This window comes from Arvicanthis niloticus, chromosome 14 (assembly GCF_011762505.2).
Source record: "Arvicanthis niloticus isolate mArvNil1 chromosome 14, mArvNil1.pat.X, whole genome shotgun sequence".
Taxonomy (NCBI): domain Eukaryota; kingdom Metazoa; phylum Chordata; class Mammalia; order Rodentia; family Muridae; genus Arvicanthis; species Arvicanthis niloticus.
In genome coordinates, this window is record NC_047671.1 from 1,947,441 (window position 1) to 1,969,001 (window position 21,561).

The window sequence follows — 21,561 nt, forward strand, 5'->3', positions numbered from 1 at the left end:
GACAAAAATTGAATTGTCCATCTTGGGTACTTTGGGCACTGAGAGTCAACAAGTTAATGTAATGTAATATTATAGAGTTTTTACAAGAGAAAATTAATAGCATGCATAGGAATGGCACAATATTCTCTAAAGTCATTATTCTAGTGATTAAAAAGTCATGCTTATCTGTAAATCATACTAGTCTATTCTATTAATTTTATTATTTGGCAATTCTATACATGTATATACTTCTAGAATCCTCTGTAAGGCTGGATTGGTAGACAAATATTTACATTCTGATTATACTATTTCCCCACTTTCTAGTGTGTCCTTCCCATCCCGGTCAACTGAATGTCATCACTACCAGTTCCTTTCTCATATTCATGCGTTTTGTTTTTGTTTTGATTCATTTAGTTTGACCAGGGTCATCTATGTGACCATTAGGTTGGAGCTATTTATTAGAGCCTGGTGGAATTAGCAGTGGGTAAATGTCAGAAGAAAGATGTCTCCTCTCCTTAAGCCTATCCTGGGCAAAGCATGACCATTGTGATCACAAAATAAAACACTCACAGTAGCTGTGAATGCCTGTGCTGGGTCTGTGAAAGAATGCACCAGTCAATTGCCAGACATGGTTAGAGGTGGTGTTCAGGATTTCTACCTTTCATAGATAGATGATTTACTACTGAGAAATTCATCCCAATCTTTATATCTTTGTTAGTTTTTGCTCAGTGAATGTTCATTAACTTTTCTACTAATGGAAATATCTAATGTTATGTTTTCTATGGTATCTAGAAGAGAGAGGCTATCTAACAAACTAAATATCTTTACTATTATTGTCAATAACAAACTTGGAATATAAGTTTCATATCTTCTTGTAAGTTGTTATCCTAAGTAACTAAATAATTATATCTATATCTATATATCTATATTTAATTCATCATGAATGTGATCTTTTTGTTGTTAAGTTGAGGTGATTTCTGGCTTTATTAACTTTGATGTAATATTGGATTCTCATCACAAATTTTCATTTTCATGATGATGTTTTCCATAATATAACACTGTTCATTTATTACTTCATTTTCATTTTTTGAGTTTTTATTTTTTGTGCATATTCTTTGGTGAATCAGCCCAGGGAAAGCTTCCTGTGACTGAATGAAAGCTTCTCATATGTCAACCCTTTGAAAATTCACATAAACTTCACATATTATCCCATTATGAGGTAGGCGCATGGGATTTGATTCTCATTTTGGAAAACAGTTTGTAACAAGAAGCCTTTTATTCCTTTCTCTTCCTTTCTATTTAATATTTTTGTCAGAGATGATGAGAGTTTTACAGAGAAATTAACATTTCTACTATAGAGAGAAATGAATATGAGAATTAATAAGCTCAGAATGCTGAATCAAGATATTAAACAGAGATGAACATTTTAATTATAATGAAATTTGATTATAATTTATCCTACAACAGGAATTGGGTTTTCATTTCATGTTCCTCATACCCTTGGTATTTTCTTGGCCAGTATTTATTGTTGCATGCTGTGTATTGCTTTTTCCTGGGCATACTTATAGTTCAGATCTCAGAAGCTCCACATTACAACATTTTTTCTCTACAGGAATAAAACTTCTCTTCATTTTCAGTTCAAGCAGCTTTACTGCAATATTATGGTGACTTATAACTTTATAGCAGTGCTTTGAGTAAAATGTTAATTATGCCCTGAAACTTCCATTATCATAAGGATAGAAATGCATGAGTTTTCTTGAAAAAAAGAAAGAAACAAGTTGTGAACTACCCTGTTCTTTAATCACAATGATACAATATGATTGGCCTTTTTGGAAGCCTGTGTCTTTGGATTTTATGGAAACTGACTGAGCTTCAACTTATTCAGCCTCATAATTAAGTTTCATTTTTCTTTAGGTGTGATTTTCTGATACTGATTTTCATGGCTTTTGTTTTCTGGTTGTGGTGATTTGAATAAGATTGGCCCCTATATGCTCCTCTATTTAAATGCTTAGTAAGCACTTAGTGGAACTCTTAGTCAGAATTAGAAGCATTAGGAGATATGGCCTATTCTTAGGAAGTGTACCTCTGGGGGTAGGCTGTGAGGTTTCAAAAGCCCAAGCCAGGCTCTGCTTTGTCTGCTGCCTAAGGATGTTAACTACTTCTCCAACACCATGTCTGTCTGTGTACAGCTACACTCCCCACTATGATAATAATGGACTAACCTTCTGAAAATATAATAAAGCCCCCAATTAAAAGCTTTCTCTATCACCTTTCAATCCCCATACCTTATTAATTCCCTTAATGGTTTTCCACAGTCAAGTCTAAAAATTCTCCAAGGAGCCAGTATGTTTTCTGCAGATAATAAGAATTAACGGACCTGATACATTTGACATCAGTGACTCAATGACTCTTCTGGGAATGTATACTCACTGCAATGTGAGCTGTAAAAAGGAGTGCTAGGCCAGCAACTATAAAAATATATGCTGTTAGTCTCAGATAAAAATATTGTTTAGAATATTAAATATTAAAAATACCTGGCACTTATTGTGCCTTTGAGGCTCAATGAGTTTTAGGCAGCCTGATTCTCTATGGAATAGTGCTGTTTTTGTTAGTTAAAACAACATGATATTATCTTCTCATTCTAACCCATGTATCCAAGGGTTAGAAGCCTTTAGGGTGTTACCCAAAGTAATACAGTTCTTTAAATGTCAACAAAATGAAAGGACACTGTGATTTTTTTTATTGGTATTAAAACATCTATCTGCTCTTGGGGGAGAATTCTTTTCTGAACTTTCTCATTCTTCCTCAAGATATTTCTGTAAAAATAGAAATAAACTTGGAGCCAGAAGAACATGTTTCTAAATCTATTTGTATAACCTTGATGTAAATACCAGAAATAGAACCAAATACAGAAATATAAAATTTAAAATACAGGCAGAGGAAAGCTCACTGCTCCCATAAATAAATAAATAAATAATTAATTAAACAAACCAAGGAAATCTATACTGATAGGGTCAGTGCTGGCAACAGCAATAACAGTGATAACAGTGATAGTGGTCTTTGAAAATCTATTCAACTTTAGTCTTTATAAACAGAAAATCTAACTTTTTAGCTTGTATGTATTCAGAGATAGCAAATACATTATAAAGAATTTGATCTGAACAAGATGGTCAGTGAGAATATCTACACACTGTCTTTGGAGTTATCAAATACAGATCCTTAGTTCATTAGATTTGGAACTCAGAAGATCACAATTGCTTTTTATAGCATAAAAAGGAAATCATAAATATAAAAGTTTTGATTAAATAACCCCTGAGGTGTTCATTTATAACAAATTCATATTTGGTAGAAAAATGTATTTGCGATTCCAACTGTTTAAGTTAGTACAATCATTTGTCTATATGTACATCATTTTGAATGAAGATTCATGCTAGCTTATTTATTCATTTTTCTGGTAGTGATAATTGAACCTAGAACCTTACCCATGTTGTGCCAGCAGTTTAACTCTAAGCTACACCTACATCTTTCATGGTAATTTAGAAGAAAATAGTAAAGTATAAATTTGATTGAGATTAAAGTTCTAAAAATGTAAATGAATATAGGAAAAATTCAGTTCAGGTAATATTGGATATCAATGATTCGGACAGTAGATGTTTAATTGTTGTTACGATTGAAATGAAAATTAGGCTCTGAGTCTATTGTATACATAACAAAAACAAGTTAACTAATCTCCTTTTTGGGGTATACTGTGCATCACTGAATTCTTTTCCTTGGTATGTACAACAAATGTTTTATTTGATACTTCACAGCAGACAAACTAAACTAAGGGTAAAAGCAATAAGACAACAAAATTAAGATTATATACAAAGAAAAAAAAAGCCAAAGCATAATGAAGCAGGGTGCCATGGGGCTGTTGCTTTTCATTATTCTTAAATGAAATACTCAACAAAATACAAGGATAGAGCCTGACAATAGTGAACAAAGAAGGGCTCAGGAGGTCTTGCCCTTCACTGTTTAATGATTTGCTAGTCCTAAATTCAGAAATAAGAGAAATATAGCCTTTAGTCATGTACCTCCTGATGACTCCACCAAGTAATAATGGATAGTTCCAATTCAGTAGTTACATGGATGACCCTGATTAAATTAAAGTGTGTGTAAAATAAAATCAACATGGTACTGATTTGCATTTTAGTGATGGACAAGTATGTTAAGAAGGTTTAAAAACAAATTCTCTTGAAAATCGCCTAATGAGTTTTGTGGTTCTTAAGTTTTTGACATCTTGATGTAAATTATCTTAGAAGATGGATCTTCAACTGAGGAATTATCTCTATCAGATTGACCTTTATTAGTCACTTAATAATTGACAGGGTATGTGAGAGCTCAGCCCACTATGCTTCGTGCCATTCCTGGGCAGGTAGTCCTGAGCAAGCTATGGAAGCAGTATTCTTCTGTGGTGACTGCTGTAGTTCCTGACTCCACAGAGGCAACTTCTGCAGGAGGGCCAAAATGAAGCCTGCCTAAAAACCTAGAGATTGGTGATGCAGACAATGACAGCCAAATTGGAGGACATGCTTACTTGGGATCAATGGGCGCATGTGGAGGGTATAAATGATGATCTGCTAGAATAAATAAATGAGCTTGCTGCCACATTCTCACCTGTTGATTCCATGGCACCTCATCTCCAACCTGAAAAGGTGAGTGCCATCAGGTGACAGGAGGTAGGGGCACAAAACAACATCTACCCACTTCCATAAATGCTCAAAACTATGTCCTCTTCCTTCCTTCCTTCCTTCCTTCCTTCCTTCTTTTCTTTCTTTCTTTCTTTCTTTTTGTAAAATTCAATTCGTCAAATCCAATCTTTGCACACATGTATTCTAGAGTGAGTGGCTCTCCACTGTAGCATGTCCGATTTACCAGGAACTGAGCACCTAAAGAAAACTGTCTCTCCCTCTCCCTGCATCCATCAATAACTCCTTGGATAGAAGTGGGACTTCATGCTCACCTTCCCTCCTAATTGCCTGAAACAGTAATGTATTTTATTTGATCAAAGGTTAAGTACATGCAGCTGTGCACATGCTATCACAACCACTGTGAATTCACATGTGCAGTTGATGTTATGTGCTGTGACCAGGTACTCTTTCCTTGTAGTCGTCACAACCTCTACTGAGAAAAAGGATCCTTCTCAGATAATTTATGTCAAGATGGCAGAATCTAAGATGTAATAGACACACCAGGGAATTTTCAAGACATACATCAACAGCTCTTACATTCTTTCCACAACTTCTTTTGAAAATTCCCTTGAACAGTGGGAGTAAGGAAAATGATGGCAACCACAGACAGGCCAATGTGGACAAGGAGGCCTCACACCTACTCAAGGAACCAGTCATCTGAGGAAACCTGACCGAGGGAGACAAACCCTGACATAGTTGTGATGAAGGGAGTGCAATCTGGTGCAGCCACTATGGGAGTCAGTATGGAGATTCCTCTAAAGGCTAGAAATAGATCTACAACATAATCCAGCTTTACTTCTTTGTGGCATATATTCAAAGGTTGCAGAGTTTTCTAACCTTTGCCCAGTCTAAGAGGGACTTTTGGCTTTTATTACTTACTTTAGCAGAGAGGGACTTGGTGAGTCTGGTTAGTTCTTCCTAAAGCTATTTTTGAGTTCTTTACCTTTCTATTTAAGAATCTTTTTTGCAGGGTGGAACATTTCAATCTTGGAGAAAACTATTATGCAATACTCTACTCCTTCCTCCACCTCTTAAATTCTATCTGCCCCCTCTTCTGTAATAATTCCTGAGATGTGGAGGATGTAACTATAGTTGTCTACCCATGGCTAAAATCTAGGCCAGCATACTACAGTAACATTTACTTTTTCTTTGGCATCTCACCAGTGGCTATGAGTTGAAGCTAATAACAATGATTTATATGTGTAAATATGTGTTTAGAAAGTTTGACAGATTAATTTGATCTAGTAAAACCAAAGAAGTTGCTTTCCCATTGGCATCTATGGCTTCACCAGCCATAGCTTCTGGTTCTGACTTACATAACAGGTTTGAACACCCGTTCTTGTCATATCAGCCTTAAATCCAACTGGAAGGCAGTTCATCTTACCCACAATAGCCAAGCCACTATTCCATAGTCAAGTATGTCCTGCCTGCCATTTTGGTATTTCAACTCACAGGGTCCATAGCCAAACATGTAACTGTGGGCTTTTCCAACCACACCTAAGCTCCCCCAAAATAACAATGCTGAGACTTAATATTTCATGAATCAATTCCTAGGCCAAAAGCTTTGGGTTGTTCCTGCTAGCTTATAACTCAATTATCCTGCTTAAACTTGTCTAAGTCATGCCACATGGCTATTTATCTCTCCTTCTGTTTTGTGAGACCATCTTCCTCAGACTTAGGGACAAATATTCCCTGTGCCTGACTATCCCAGAAATCCTTTCTGTGTCCTGGAAATTCTACCTTCTTATTTCTTGCCTATGCTAGTAGGCCAACAGTGTTTTACTGACAGAAAATGCTTTCATACACTGCACAAGAAATTTTTTCTACACAAACAGATGTCCTAGGTGACAGTTCTTCAGCAGCAGCCTATATGGCCCTTGCTGGAACTAGGAGAGCCAGTCATTAATGGGAGTTTCTACTTCTGTTGCAGCTTAATTTCTCTATATAGTATAGGCAAAGCATATATATATATATATATATATATATATATATATATATTACCTTCAGCAATAGGATCTCAACTGTCTAGTTTTGGCTTCCCTGGACAAGAACTCATAGGGATGTAGCTCACCACTTGGCTTTCTGTTCAACGTTATAGCCTCTGGGAGTGTCCTTTCCATGTAAAGTACCATGTAAAGCTAACCTCTTTAGCTTTAGTTTAATTACTGTGGGATACTCAGCAGCTTTAATAGGCACTAATTCTAACACAGCTTTCATAGTCTTAGTGCTGTGGCTTACACACATCTTTTCTCACTGCCACAAGCATGCATACCACCTTTCTATTTTGATTCTACTTCACTCGAGAAGGCAGTTTGACCAGGAGTCCTTCAATCCAGCCATTTGTAAGGCAAGCTGTTTTTTATAGTCATTGAGGACTATATTTATGGATTCCACCTGCAATGTTGTATTATAACCTTTACAGTTGCTGTTCTAGTGATGTTTACATAGCTTCTGCTCCTTTCCATGACTGAGACAAAAACCTTATAGGAATTGTTTTCTTGGGTTGCTTTTGCTTTTGCCCCCAGCTATAGCCTTCTGAACTCCTGGAGAATTCTAACAGAAGGAGACAGCATTAGTGGGGAACACAGCAGTTTAGCCTGTTGTGAAAGACACTTAGTCTGTTTGAAAGCTTCTTGAGTCTTTCTGACCCATATAACAATCTTTGTGAAGTTGTACAGAGGATGGGCAGCTTAGGCAAGATGGGGTGTAAAAATCTGCCTATATCCCAAAAGTCCCCAGAATGCCTGTAGTTTCTTTACTTTTACAAATGCAGGCTGTTGTAGGATTTTGTCAATAACACCTTCAGGTATTATATACATCCTACCAGACCAGAAGCTCCTTAGCACTTCGGCTTTTTTATTATTCCTCCCATCCCTTCCTAAGGTCCTAACACCAGCTTAACACAAATCTTGCCATATTTGTCTTTGAGTGACCCAAACAGACGTATTCTGTGGTTTTGCTTTTTTCTTATATCTTCTAGCTTGTTCCTTAACTTTACAGACACTCTTTACATGCTGGTCTAAGTCACTGAGATCTGTCAAAGCCTGCTCTACTTTATAAAGATCTTGCCACACTCCATGCCAGCTTCTGGGTCTTTACTGAATCAACCTTTCTTTAACTCCTCTGTGAACACATGTGGGGCCTTGAAAGTATGGCTTGGTTTCTGGTAGAGCACTGGCTAGAAATGGAATTTCTGCAAGGAACAGATGGAATATTCTGCAAGGAACAGAATACATTTTGCCACGCTCCCAGATTCCAGGCTCCTGACAGAAAGCCGAAAGACCTCCATTGATTCACACCTTTTAGTCATGTAGGGCAATGCCCTTACTAGCCCCTCCACAAGTAGAGGGTGTGACTACAGGCCTCAGCCTCAAGAGATTTACATACTAATGAGCAGAGGGCATAGCCAATTAAGTATTCCTTCCCAGATCCTCCTCCCTTCCTTTGTTTAACTCAGGTCTGCCCTGAGTTTCGGGGGCTGTGGGGAGTACAGCCAGATTCATTTATCTTCCGCCATGACAATGAATTCTTAAAACCATGGACTTCCTCATGTCTTTGGGGCCCCACCATGGGAAACTGTGGAGAAGGCCTCTAACTAATGAGCCACTGCAGCTGCCTAATCTCACACCAGAAGACCTCTCTGCATTCCCACCTTGGAGCCCTGCCAATGCAAGCAAGCTAGCTGACCCAGGGAGTCAGCCAAGTGAGTGTGGAGTCATCAATATACCAACCAAGTGAGTGCAAGTAACAAAGAGTTTCCTTCCCAAGGGGCACTGTCCGGGATTAACCACACCTCCCCCATTTCTTTCTGCTGTGGGCCAGCCCCATATACCACCGCATCTCTGTTCTTCTGCACCCCACTCTGTGGCATCTGGGAGCCCAAGGACAGACCACCAGTCTCCTGGGTTAGAGGCCAGGAGATGACCAGTCAAAAGCCCTGCCCCCACCAGAAATTTGGACTGAGATCTCCCCATGCCCGGCAGAGCCTCGCAGTGTCTGCACATCGCTGCATGGAGTGAACTCAGTCAAAATCATGTGCTTCTACTGCCTAGAGCCTCAGTTCTAGCCGACTGGGGTAGCAGCCCAACAGGATCCACACCTGCACTGTCGTGTGAGCTAATCAGCCCAGCAAACACAGTTCTATCTGGCCCAGAACTGGGATTTAAATATTGATTTCCTAGTTCCCTCAATAGTGCCTTTCCTTCCTTTATATATCCTCATTCCCAGACATTATGGGGACTTCAGATGGAAATAACTTATAACAAGAACTATGAATAGAATCACTGTCACAGGACAAAAGCATAAAACACACCTACCATACAGGAACAAACAACTGTATCATTTCTTCTGTAGATACTACCCACACCTCAGGCTTCTCAGCCTCAGTTACACGCCTTAGTAATTATATCAGGCCTATGCACTCACTCCTTTCCTACACAACTCTTATTCTTTTGTGACCCTGTTTGAGAGCCAAATGTGTTGTGACAACAGTTTTCTTGGGGAGGCACATGTTTGCATACTCCAGATAGGGAATCAACAATAGACCAAAGTACAGATAATACCACAGCTCACAACTGAATGCATGACAGCTCACAAAGCTGGGAATTTGGAGCACACTGCATAGTCTGCAGGCGGCTCAACAGTTTGAAAAGTACCCTTTTCAGGTGCCTCAGTTCATCTAAACCTCTTCCAAGCATCTGGTCTTATCTGAGTCTTTTTTTGCAGATTGGTTCTGCTGTTCAGCTTTTAGTTTTTACTATTAAATAGTAGTAACATGTTTTTAGTCAAGAGAGGCCTTAGTGAATCTGGTCAGTTTCAGGGACTTCTTGAAGCTATTTTGAATTGTTTACCTCTCTGCTTAAGGATGTTTCTTGCCAACTTAAGACAAAAGTACATGACTTATGATAATGCATATTCCATGATGGGTAAGGAAGGCTTTCTTGTCATAACAACTTAAGATAGGCTCAGTCTGGTTTATGTATTAAAAAGGAGGAGATGTGGAGAGATTTTGGGGCTGGTTGGCAGGAATCTGACATTGTCCAAAGACAAGGAAATGGACTGCAGGCAGGAATCTAACATTAGGCTGGAACAAAGAAGTAATTTCAGGCAGAAATCTAAATCCTAGGCTAGAACAAAGAAGAAATTTCAGGCAGGGATCTAAATCTTAGGCTAGAACAAAGAAGTAGGCTTCAAGCAAAAAATAAATGACTTTGGGCTAGCACAGGGAAGTAGGCTCAGATATTTTGGCCATCCTAATAAACCCCTGAAAATAGTGATCATAGGAGTGATCACTGGAGTGTATTTATTGTCATGCATGTTCTTTGAATATCTGGGTTTAGTGTCTTGCTTGTTCCTTGACTATTTGCATTTGTTGTATTGGTAGTTCCTCAACCTAGAACTGACCTTAATACTTGCACATAATTTAAACAATATAAAGGCAAAAAAGGAGGAGGAAGGATGGGATAGGAGATTAATGGGGGGGGATGGGGAAAGGGGGATGGCACCTGAAATGTAAATAAATAAAATATGGGGAAAAAAAAAGAGATGTTCCTTGCAGTATGGGATGTTTTGATCTCAGAGGAAACTGTTACCCAATAAGCAGAGCGCAGAGGATGGAGGGTGACATGAAGGGTCTATGCTCTGGTGTGTGTGTGATCCCATATTTCTAGTACTTCAGTGAATTTATCAGCCTAACAGCATCCTAAAAAACCTGTTGTTCAAGAGTTCTATTTTGTTTCCATTATATACCCATGGCATGTCTGGCTAAATCATTAGCCTTTGGTGATTTTTCTGTTCAAGATCCCTCTTCTCTCTGAGGAGGTCTAAGAGTTGGAAAAAAGTGAAAAACTTAATATTCATTGTGCAGTCATTTACTTCTAAAATCCAACCATCTAACAAATTAATGCCAAAGCAACTCCGATTAACAACAACAAGAACCTGTTACCCAAAACAAAAGTAGTCTTTTCACATTTATTGCTCTGGAGATACTTCAGGAACTGAGCACCAAAAAGAAATATTACAGCAATGAGCATGTTACTCTGTTTTAAAGAGTAGACTTTACTGCCAGGGGGTGTTGATACATATTTTTAAGCCCAGCACTTGGGAAGCAGAAGCAGGAGGATCTCTGTTAGTTTAAGGCCAACCTAATCTACAGAGGGAGTTCCAGGACAGCTAGGACTACATAAAGAAATGCTGGCTAGGAAAACAAGCAAACAAAAAAGTAGACTTTATTATGAAACAACTTGCAAATAAATAAAAGTCTCTGTCTGTCTGTCTGTCTGTCTGTCTGTCTCTCTCTCTCTCTCTCTCTCTCTCTCTCTCTCTCTCTCTCTTTCTCTGTCTCTGTTACACACACACACAGAGACACCAGCTAGTATGCAGTTTGAATTGACATTTGAAATATTTGAAAAAAATGTTGTGAAGTTACATATGAAATGTACACATTCAGTATCAAGTATATATAATGCACTTATTGGTAGTATACCAAAACTAAAAAAAAAAATATGTTACAGAATTAAAACTAGAAAAACAATTAGCCTTCCTTAGCCTTCCTCCTCTTATAACAAATAGCAAATTCTTAGGCAATCTGAGTATGAGTGAATGATAAGACAAATCATATATATATCTTATTCCTTATGTCACAGGCAACATATTTGCTTGACTACTTCAGCCCTTTCCTTCAGTTTCAATTCCCTTTTCTGTTGGAATCCTGTGATTCTGATGCTTAGGTTTGGAGGATAAATTCAAAGCACTTCTTTGATCATATTGGCTTGACCAGTTTTACTACATTCATAGAACTGATTATCATTTCTTGATACATTTATATAAACTAGCATGACATCATAAACCATTAACACCAAGGACTTTCAGCTGTCCTCATATTATGATTTAGTTTATCTGTCAGAGAACCCAGGAAATTATTTATGTTATAGATTTTATATCAATCCACATATACAAATGTACCTAAGAATGGCACATGACTTAAAAGAAGCCAAAGGTTGGCCTTTCACAAAACCAAGAGTTTTATCCCTCATAGATACTGAGTTATTGTTTTGCTATCAAATATATTAAATATAAGTGTTCTCCCCTTCTATCATGCCAGTCAGGCCTTATTTGTTTCTGTGAGTAAGAACTATAAACATTTTTGGGAAAATTAATTATATGAAAAATAATATGCTACATTAGAAGACAGACACACCCAGGCCTTTCTACAAGGTCAGAATTTATTGAATAATAAATTCACAATCTGTATCAGTTTCTTTGGCTAAATTTTACCAAGAAGCACCAGTTTCCCTTGATAGATGCCAAATGATGTGATTTTATTCCAATTTAAATTATTGATATTAACTCCTAGTCTATATATTTGATATATCCATAGTAATATCTATCTATCTATCTATCTATCTATCTATCTACCTATCATATATCTACCTATCTGTATATAAGTAGAGTTCACAATAGAGGTCAAGCAAGAGTTAAAGAAATTTTAGAGAGGCCTTTTACAGTGTGTTTTCTGCTGTTGTGTGATAAACACCAAGACATAACTTGGAGAAGAAAGAGTTTATATTATCTTACAATTACTGTCCATCTTCAAGGGAAGGCAAAGCAAGAATCTGGAGGAGGTACTGAAACACAGAAAAAGTTAGTAATGCTCCAAACTGGCTTGCTCCTCCTAATGTGCTTATCATAGATTATACATCTGCCCAGGAATGGGAACTGTCCATGGTGAGTTTTGCCCTCCTATAATAATTAGTAACCAAGAAACTGTGATTGAAACTCACAGACATGGCCACAGGGCAATCTGCTCTAGGCAATTTCTCCTTTGAGGCTTCATCTTAGATGACTCTTAGATGTGTATCAAATTGACAACTGAAATTAACTCTGACAAGGCCTAAGTTGAGGTAAGTAGAGAGTTTATGCAAAGGAATATCTGAAAGAATCAGATCAGGAAAGCTTTCTGAGGTCTTCTGGTACTGCAGAGTCAAACAATGAGGTCAGGATTGAATCCAAAGGATGTAAGTGTTGAACAGTGGCAGCTGACAGGATCCAAGTGGACAAACAGTATAACAAATGAACAGCAGGTCCAGGTTAAAATAAGGAAGAAGACAGTTGGTAATTAACAGAGGCCAAGTGTGCAAAGGACAGAGAGCCTGGTAGAAGCTCATGTGACAGTGAGATATTGGTGACAGGTCAATGGGGCCATTGCCATAGAAGTATTGGATGTTTTCCTCATTAAGTGTCCATGTGAGAGAGATATAAGAATACCTTTTCCTCAGTGTGGTATGCTTCAAAAGTTCTCAGGCTGGTTTTCCTGATAATGACTATAATCCTTCCATGTACTCTTACAATTTTATTATACCTTGATAATTTGTAGAGTGCCACCAATTTTACCTTTAGGAATGAGTTATTTATAATGCCAAAGCTTGTAGGTGATGAAAAATAGTTGTTTTATACTGTATCTTGACAGTATATGAACTCTTTGTATGCACTCAAACTGGAGTCAAATGCTGCTTATAAGACAGAGCCTTTGCTGGGAAGTGGTGGCACATGCCTTTAGTCCCAGCACTTGGGAGGCAGAGGCAGGCAGATTTCTGAGTTTGAGACCAGCCTGGTCTACATAGTGAGTTCTAGGAAAGCCAGGGCTATACAGAGAAACCCTGTCTGGAAAAACAGAACAAAACAAAAACAAAACAAAATAAAACAAAACAAAACAAAAGACAGAGCCTTCAAGACTTGGCCCACTATGATGAAACATCATTGCAATGGTTGAACTTGTTTGTCATCTTGATACAATTTAGAATAATCATAGAAACAAGTGTCCAGACCTGTTGGCAGGAAGTTTCTCACCTGTGTTCTTTGAGATGGGAAGATCTACTTAATATGGGGGTTGCATCATTCTATGGAGGTGCACCACCCTATGGATGGCAGTCCTAGGCTGCATAAGAAATAGAAACTGATCTGAGTAGCAACATTCACCTCTCTGTTTTTAACTGCAGATGCAATATGACCAGCTGACATAAGCTCCAGCTGCTATGCCTTCTTCTCTATGATAGGCTTCACCATGAAAGTGTAGATTAAAATATACCTTTATTCTCTAGTTTGCTTTTGTTTGGTATTCTGTCACAGCAGTAAGAACAGTAACTGAATAGTTATTCTTCAAAAGAACAGTGAGCCACACACTATGAGTGTCTGAAAAAAATTGTATCAGCCACAAGAAAATGTGTAACCATTTACTATCCATTTTGTTTCTAATCTATTGTTGATATTTAAAAACCATAAAATTATCTGGCAGAGTGGCACACACCTTTAATCAGGAGGCAGAGGCAGGCAGATATCTGTTGACATAGAATGTCCTGGCTAACAGGAGCTACATAGTAAGAACTTATCTCAAAAAATAAAAGAGGGCCAAACAAAAAACTTAAAATAAAGAACAGATTTTGAAAGACTATGATTAGAAGGGAGGCAACAAGAGGGCATAAGGGAATGATGATGAATGTGACCAAAATATGTTGTGTACATATATCAGAATATTAATGTTACATCAAAGACCACTGTTTTGTACAATTAATAAAAAACAATGATTTATGTGTACTGAGGATCAATAGAGAGCTTATACATATGCAGGTGGTTTATTATTTTATACTAGTCATATGTATGATGAATGTATTTATATACTTATTAAAATATTTTACTGTTTAATTCCTGATGATAATAGTATTTACACATATACTTTATGTGTGTTAGAAGAATGACATAAATGCAAATATGAATTAAAATTAAGTAGAGCAATTAGAAGATACAAACTGTCTATGTAAGATAATACATTTCTTTTCTAAAATTCTTAACAAAATCAGAATTCCTATAGAAACTGCATCAAGCAGCTCTATGTGAGTTCTCACTAACAAGCATCCCATTTATAGTATTCTAAAAGGCATCTTTTCTATGCTGTATAGAGGCAAATCACTTAAGTAATTCAGTGTGAAACTCAGCATTCAGAAATGCAGCTGGGCTGTTGTTTTCAGTAGCCCCTTTGACCTTAAGGTAATAAAACATGCTTCTCCTGATAAACAAAACATTTCCCATGGCAGTTGAATAGTGTAAGGATTAATTGCTTTAGAAGCTAAGATGGGATAAGCTGTTTTGATGTAATGAAATAAAAAAAAGGATTTTGTTAGTGGCTGTAAAAATGTGAAATCATCATATATTACAGATATACATCAGGAGTACTTACATTGAATAAATGAAGAAAGAAAGAAGGAGAGAAAGAAAAAAGAAAGAAGGAAGGAAGAAAGGAAAATTCATTGCTCTATATTAAAATAATGCTCTACTTTTGACAGTCTCATGTGGCTTATGATGTCATGGAATGAAGTATTGATTTGGGTATATGTGCTTATAGTGGAGGGCTTATACAAAACTTTTAACTTTCTGTACTGTTTAGAATTTATTTATTTATACATATTTAGTCCTACCTGAGATTTAAGCTATAAATACAAAGGATACTATAGGTCAATGAACATAGACTCAAAAATTCTCAGTGAAATATTTGCAAACAGAATACAGGCATATATAAAACAAATTATCCACCATGAACAAGTTGGCTTTTCCCATGTAATGCAGCAATATTAAGTAAACTCAAGTCAATAAACCACAAAAATGGCTTAAAGACAAAAATCACGCTATCATCTCAACATATCCAGAAGTAGTTTTGACAAAATATAAAATACCTTCATGATAAAAGTACTAGAGAATGTAGCAATAGAGAATATATACTCCAGTATTTCAAAAGCTGTATGTGAGCAACCCACAGGAAACATCATCCTTAATGGATAAGAGCTTGAAGAAAACCCAACTGAATCCAGGAACAAGGCAATGATGTCCGTTATCCTGACTCCTTTTCAATATTGTGCCCAAAGTACTAGCTCAAACAATATGGAGAGAAAGAAATTAAAAGATATAAGTAGGTGAAAAAAGAAAATCAAACCATCCCTATTTGTGTGTGTCATGACATTTATTAGAGATCCCAAAGATTCTGCCAGAATAATTTCTAGAAATAATAAACGAATTCACCAATGTGGCAGGATACAGAATTAACCTGTAAAAATCAATAGATTTTCGAATACCAACGACAAAAATACAAAGAAGTAGATCATAAACACACACATTCATGGCAGCCTCAAATAAAACAACATGTCTAGGAATAAACCTAACCAATGGAGTGAAGGGCATCTATAATAAAAATTCAGACCTTTGAAAGAAGAGGTAGAAATGACACTAGGAAATGGGAAAACCATTCCATGCTCAGGGGTTGGTAGAATTAATATTGTGAAAAGGATAGTTGAGCGAATAGCTATTTATAGAGTTGATGAAATTCCAAATCCCCATCTTGTTTTTCACAGAAATAGAAAAACCTATCCTAAAATTCATATGGAACCAAGAAAGAGTTCAGAGAACTACAATTATTCTGATTAAAATGAAGAATGTTGAGGGATTACAATTCTAGGCCTTAAGCTGTATTTTATAACTGTAGTAATAGAAATTGTATGGTACTGGCACAAAATGGACATATAGACAAATGGCACAAAATCAAAGACCCAATATGAATATTCATAATTTCATAGTTTTCATCAAACTTTCAAACTTCATGTTAATATTTGGGAAAGATGCTAAAAGCATACTCTAGAGGAATGAAAAAACCTTCAGTAAATCTTGCTGTCAAGCTGGATACTCACATGCAGAATAATAAAATTAGACATATCCACCACCTTGAAGAAGCCTCCAACTGGACCAAAGACCTAAATATGAACCCAGAAAATGTAAACTTAGTGAAAACATAGGCAGTGAGCTACATGTGGGGCTGCTTGGCAAGAATCTGACATTGGCCAAGGACAAGTAAGTAGACTTCAGGCAGTAATCTGACATTAGGTTAGAACAAAGAAGTAATTTCAGGTAGGAATTTAATCTTGGGATAGAACAAAGAAGTAATTTCAGACAGGAATCTAAATGTTAGTCTAGAACAAGGAAGTAGGCTTCAGACATGAAAATGACCTTGGGCTGGGACAGGGAAGTAGGGGCAAATACTTTGGTCATCCTGATAAGCCCTTAGAAACAGTGATCAAGGGAGTGTTCACACAACTGTGTTTATTGTCTTGCTTGTTCTTGACTATTTGTATCTATTATGTTGCTAGACCCTCAACCTAGAACTGACCTCAATACATGCATGTAATTAAAATGGTATAAAAGCATAAAGTAGGAGGGGGAAGGAATAGGGGGTTCTAGGGAGGTGAAATGGGAAAAGAGGATGACATCTGTATTGTAAATTAATAAAATATCTAATTAAAAGAAAGAAAGAAAGTACCTGTAGGAATGGGATTTCATTTGCCCAAGAGTTAAGGTCAACAGTCACCAGTGGGACTTCATATAGAAAGCTTATGTAGAGCTAAAGAAACAATTACTCCTAAATAAAAGGAAGTCCACAAAATGGGAAGAATCTTTTGCACCATACATCTGACAAAGGATTAGTATCAAGAATTCTAAAAGAGAAGAAAAGAAAAATAAGAGACTAAGAGATTAAGAAATATCTTCAAATACATCACTGTTCCAAGCAATTAGAGAAGTGCAAATCAAAATATGAGATTTTATCTTACCTGAGTCATAATGGCAAAGATCAATAGAACTGCTGACAACAAATGATGGAGGAACAGTGGGCAAAAGGGAACCATCATTCACTGTTGGTGAGATTCCAAAAATGATGCTACCTCAGTGGAAATTAGTGTGGCGAACACTTAAAACCAAAAGTAAATCCACAATATCACAGAGTTATTCTACAGACACAGATGTGCTCAGCCATGTTCTTCATTGTTGTCCTATTCAAAATAACTAGGAAATAGAGACAAACTAAATGTTCTACAACTGAAGAAAATGCAGCCCATGTGCAAGATGGAATCTTATTTAGCTGCAAAGAAAAATGAAATTATGAACATTGCAGGTAAATGGAAGGAAGTAGACGTGAGATAACCCAGACCCAGAAAGTTAAATGTTGCATGTCCTCTTTCATCTGAAGTTTCTAGTTCCAAACCTCACGTTAGTAATATTCTGGAATAACTGCATGAAAGTCAAATGGTATCATTGGTAGGGTAGGGCTGTAGGTGATCAATAGAGAGAAAACAAAGAACTACAGGCCATTAAGAAACCGTGAGAGTGGAAAACTAGCCTTTCTCACAAAGAGCACACCAACTGTTTATTCAATATCAAATGGTAAACCCATATATACAAGTAATATTATACAGACTTGAATTGTTGCATTTAGGAATATATATTATACATAATATTTATATATCATATATAGCATATATACATGTAATAATTATTTATAAAAAATAGGCCATGAATTTAAAAGTCAGCAAAGAGGGGTGTATTGGGAGGTTACAGAGAGAAAAGGGAAGGAAAAATGATGCTATATATTATTATATAATGCTGGAAAAATGTTATAGCCTCAAAAATAAACAAAGCAATCAAAAATAAAAATAAATAAATGAAAAATAATGTACTATGTTTCCCATATGGACTTTTAATAAAATAAATAATTTCATATATGAATGAAAATATTAGTTTTCTGTCTTGCTTGCAACAATAGAAGTCTCCTTCACAATATATAAACACATATCTATAAATACAGAAAAAACAATATTTCTATTTGTCTTAATTAGGATTTCCATTGCTGTGAATAGACAGAAGGACCGAGGCAACTGTTATAAAGGAAAACATTTAATTAGGACTGTCTTGCAGTTTCAGATGTTCAGTTCATTATCATCATGGCAGGAAGCATGGCAGCCTGTAGACAGACATGGTTCAAGAGAAGAAGAGAGTTCTACATTTTGATTGGAAGGTAGCCAGAAGGAAACTGTGTTTTTCTTCAGGCAGCCTGAGTGAGACTGTCTTCTTCAGGCAGCCAAGAAAGGAGTGTCCTCTGTATTGGGCAGGGCTTGATCCTAGGATCTATCAAAGCCCAGCTACACAGTGCCGCACTTCTTCCACTAAGGCTGCACCTATTTCAACAAGGTCATAGCTCCTGTTAGCATCACTTCCCATAGGCTAAGCATACTCAAAACACCAAATTATTTTAATATAAACTTTGTCCTCTAAGGCCTAAATAGTCATAAAAACCCTATGTGCTAATTTCCCATAAGTATCTCTAGGTAAATTTTATTCAATACAAATAGCAACATAGTAGCTGGGAGAAGGCGGGAACACAATTAAAAACACAAGAAACAGTCACTGCCTTAAAAGTTTTTATTACTTATGTTTAAATTGGAAGAATAACCATCTGGATATTGTTTATGACAAATATATAATACAAGAGATTTGGGTTTTAAATGTTGAAGCACCATTGAATAAAGTAATGCAAATTACTTTGTTAGACACACATGCACAGATTCTAATTCTGTAATTTATGATGCAAAGTTTATCTCTATTTTTAACCTTTCTGTATCACTGTTAATATACTCATACTTCAGTTCACATCTCAATTCTCTCAAGGAACTGTCATGTTAAAGGGAGAGATATTTTGTTTAGTCAATTCTTTTTTATTTTAATAACAATTACTATTCTGTGTATGGGTTATAATGGTTTAGTGTAAACACATAGAGTAGAAAGTAAAATTTAATTACTCAAAACTCATGCTCTTCTGTTTGGAAAGTGGTTGAAGTAAATACATTTAAATACTGAATGTGAATAAAATGAGTATAAGAGGAGAAAAAAGCTAACATCAAGATGGCTTAACTCATTATCCTCACTTGGCTAGTGTACTGTCTGTTTTTGTGTCAACTTGACACAAAGTGGAGTTATCACAGAGAAAGGAGCCTCCCTTGAGGAAATGCCTCTATAAGATCCAGCTGTAAGATCAAGTGGGGAGGACCCAGCCCATTGTGGGTGGTGCTATCCCTGGGCTGGTAGTCTTGGGCTCTATAAAAAAGCAAGATGAACAAGCCAGGGGAAGCAAGCCAGTAACATCCCTCCATGGTCTCTGCATCAGCTTCTGCGTCCTGACCTGCTCTAGTTCCAGTCCTTACTTCCTTTGGTGATGAACGTGAAAGTGTATGCTGAATAAACTCTTTCCTCCCCAACTTGCTTCTTGGCCATGTTTGTGCAGGAATAGAAACCCTGACTAAGACAGACAGCAAACCAATATTAGGAAAACAGTATGCAATGAATCATGGATTTGTATTTGCTATCTGCAAACCAATAGCTTCTGTTTTCATTATAGCATCTTTACACATTGCTATTTGTTTCTTGTGGTTTGTGCTTGTTTCTGTCTTTGATCAATATGAATGATTTATGTATTCTCATGGGGCTTTGATTGTTTCTCTATTGTGGCCATGGGGTGGTAGGGTAGGGGTTTTGAGCCAGTCATCTCAGAGACTGCTTAATGACACCCAAATTGCATTTCCCACATTGTGTACTATAGAAAGCAGGCATTAATTAATCATACTGCTCAGTTGGAGGAGTATCAATTTGCCTGCTGCAGTATGCTACCTTAAGCACTACGTCATGCAATGTTGCTGTGTTCCAAGGTTTGACAAGTTAAGGGAATGTTTCTGGATAAAACAGGCGTGGTTGAGGATGGACACCAAGTAAGACTGCTTCTGTTGTTTTCATGGTTACAGCTTTAAGCTGTTGGGGTTTAGTTTGCTCTGATACCTGTTAACCAGTGGACTCTGCAGACAATAAATATGTTATTTATGAAACAGGGAGACATTTAGCAGTTTAAAAAAACGATCTTGTTGTATGTTCTAACTATTCACAATCAATATCCTCCTTTTTCTTGGCAACTCATTTGGAAGCCAAGGAAAGTCCAAGCTCATTTGGACCATACATTTGCATTGACTGTTTCTAAAATTTCCTACCTTATATATTTCTTCTTCCTTCTATTGAGAAGAGGTGGGGGGCGTCTCTGTTCCTGGAGAACAAAGTGCTCATAGCTTCCTTGCTGCATTCTGCCTTCCAGAAGTGTGTGATTCTTCTCTCCATGCCCCTCATTAGTCTTTTCTTCTCCCATCTTCTCTTCCTTTCCTTCCTCTCTTTCACCTACCTTCCCTTTACCTCCCCCTTTTTTCTGACCTTTATTATATCTTGCATGTTCTCTTCCTCTCCTATCCCTTCTTCTGTTCTTCATACCTGTGTGTTGAAGTGTTTAGGTTTGGGTCTGGTGGAATGGGTCAATTGTTAAGAGCACATAATGCTCTTTCAGAGAATCTGAGTTTGGTTTCCAGAACCTCTATCATGTGGCTAAAACCTTTTTGTAACTCAGGCTTCAGGGGATCTATTCCATTCTTCTGGTTGCTGTGGGTACCCCTTATGTGTGGATACACACACACACACACACTGAAAACTTTAAATAAATATTTAAATGTATTTTAAAAATCCAGGTTTGAATATTAGTCCTGAGCTGAATTCCAATAAAAGTTCTTATCTCTTCAGTACCTTTGCAAATGTGTTGAAATATTTTTACATGTTATTTTTCTTACTCTATAATAGGTCTTAAGGACTTTTTCTTTGTAGCTAGTAAAAGACCAATGGGTTATTGTATGTTAATCCTATAACATAGAGAGAATACTGACACCTAATTAAAGTTAATTTTAAATCTTCATAATAGGAAGCTAATAAATAGTAAGGAATGGCATGAATAAAATTTAGGCACTTTATTTTCATACAACTTGTATATATTTAAAATAAGGTTTATTTATAGTTACTCAACAATTATATATCATTTCACTCCCAAATAATTGTGTGCTCTTGAGTAATGACTACTTAAGCAAAGTGACACTGAGGTGGAAAGGGGAATGGAGTCTTCTCT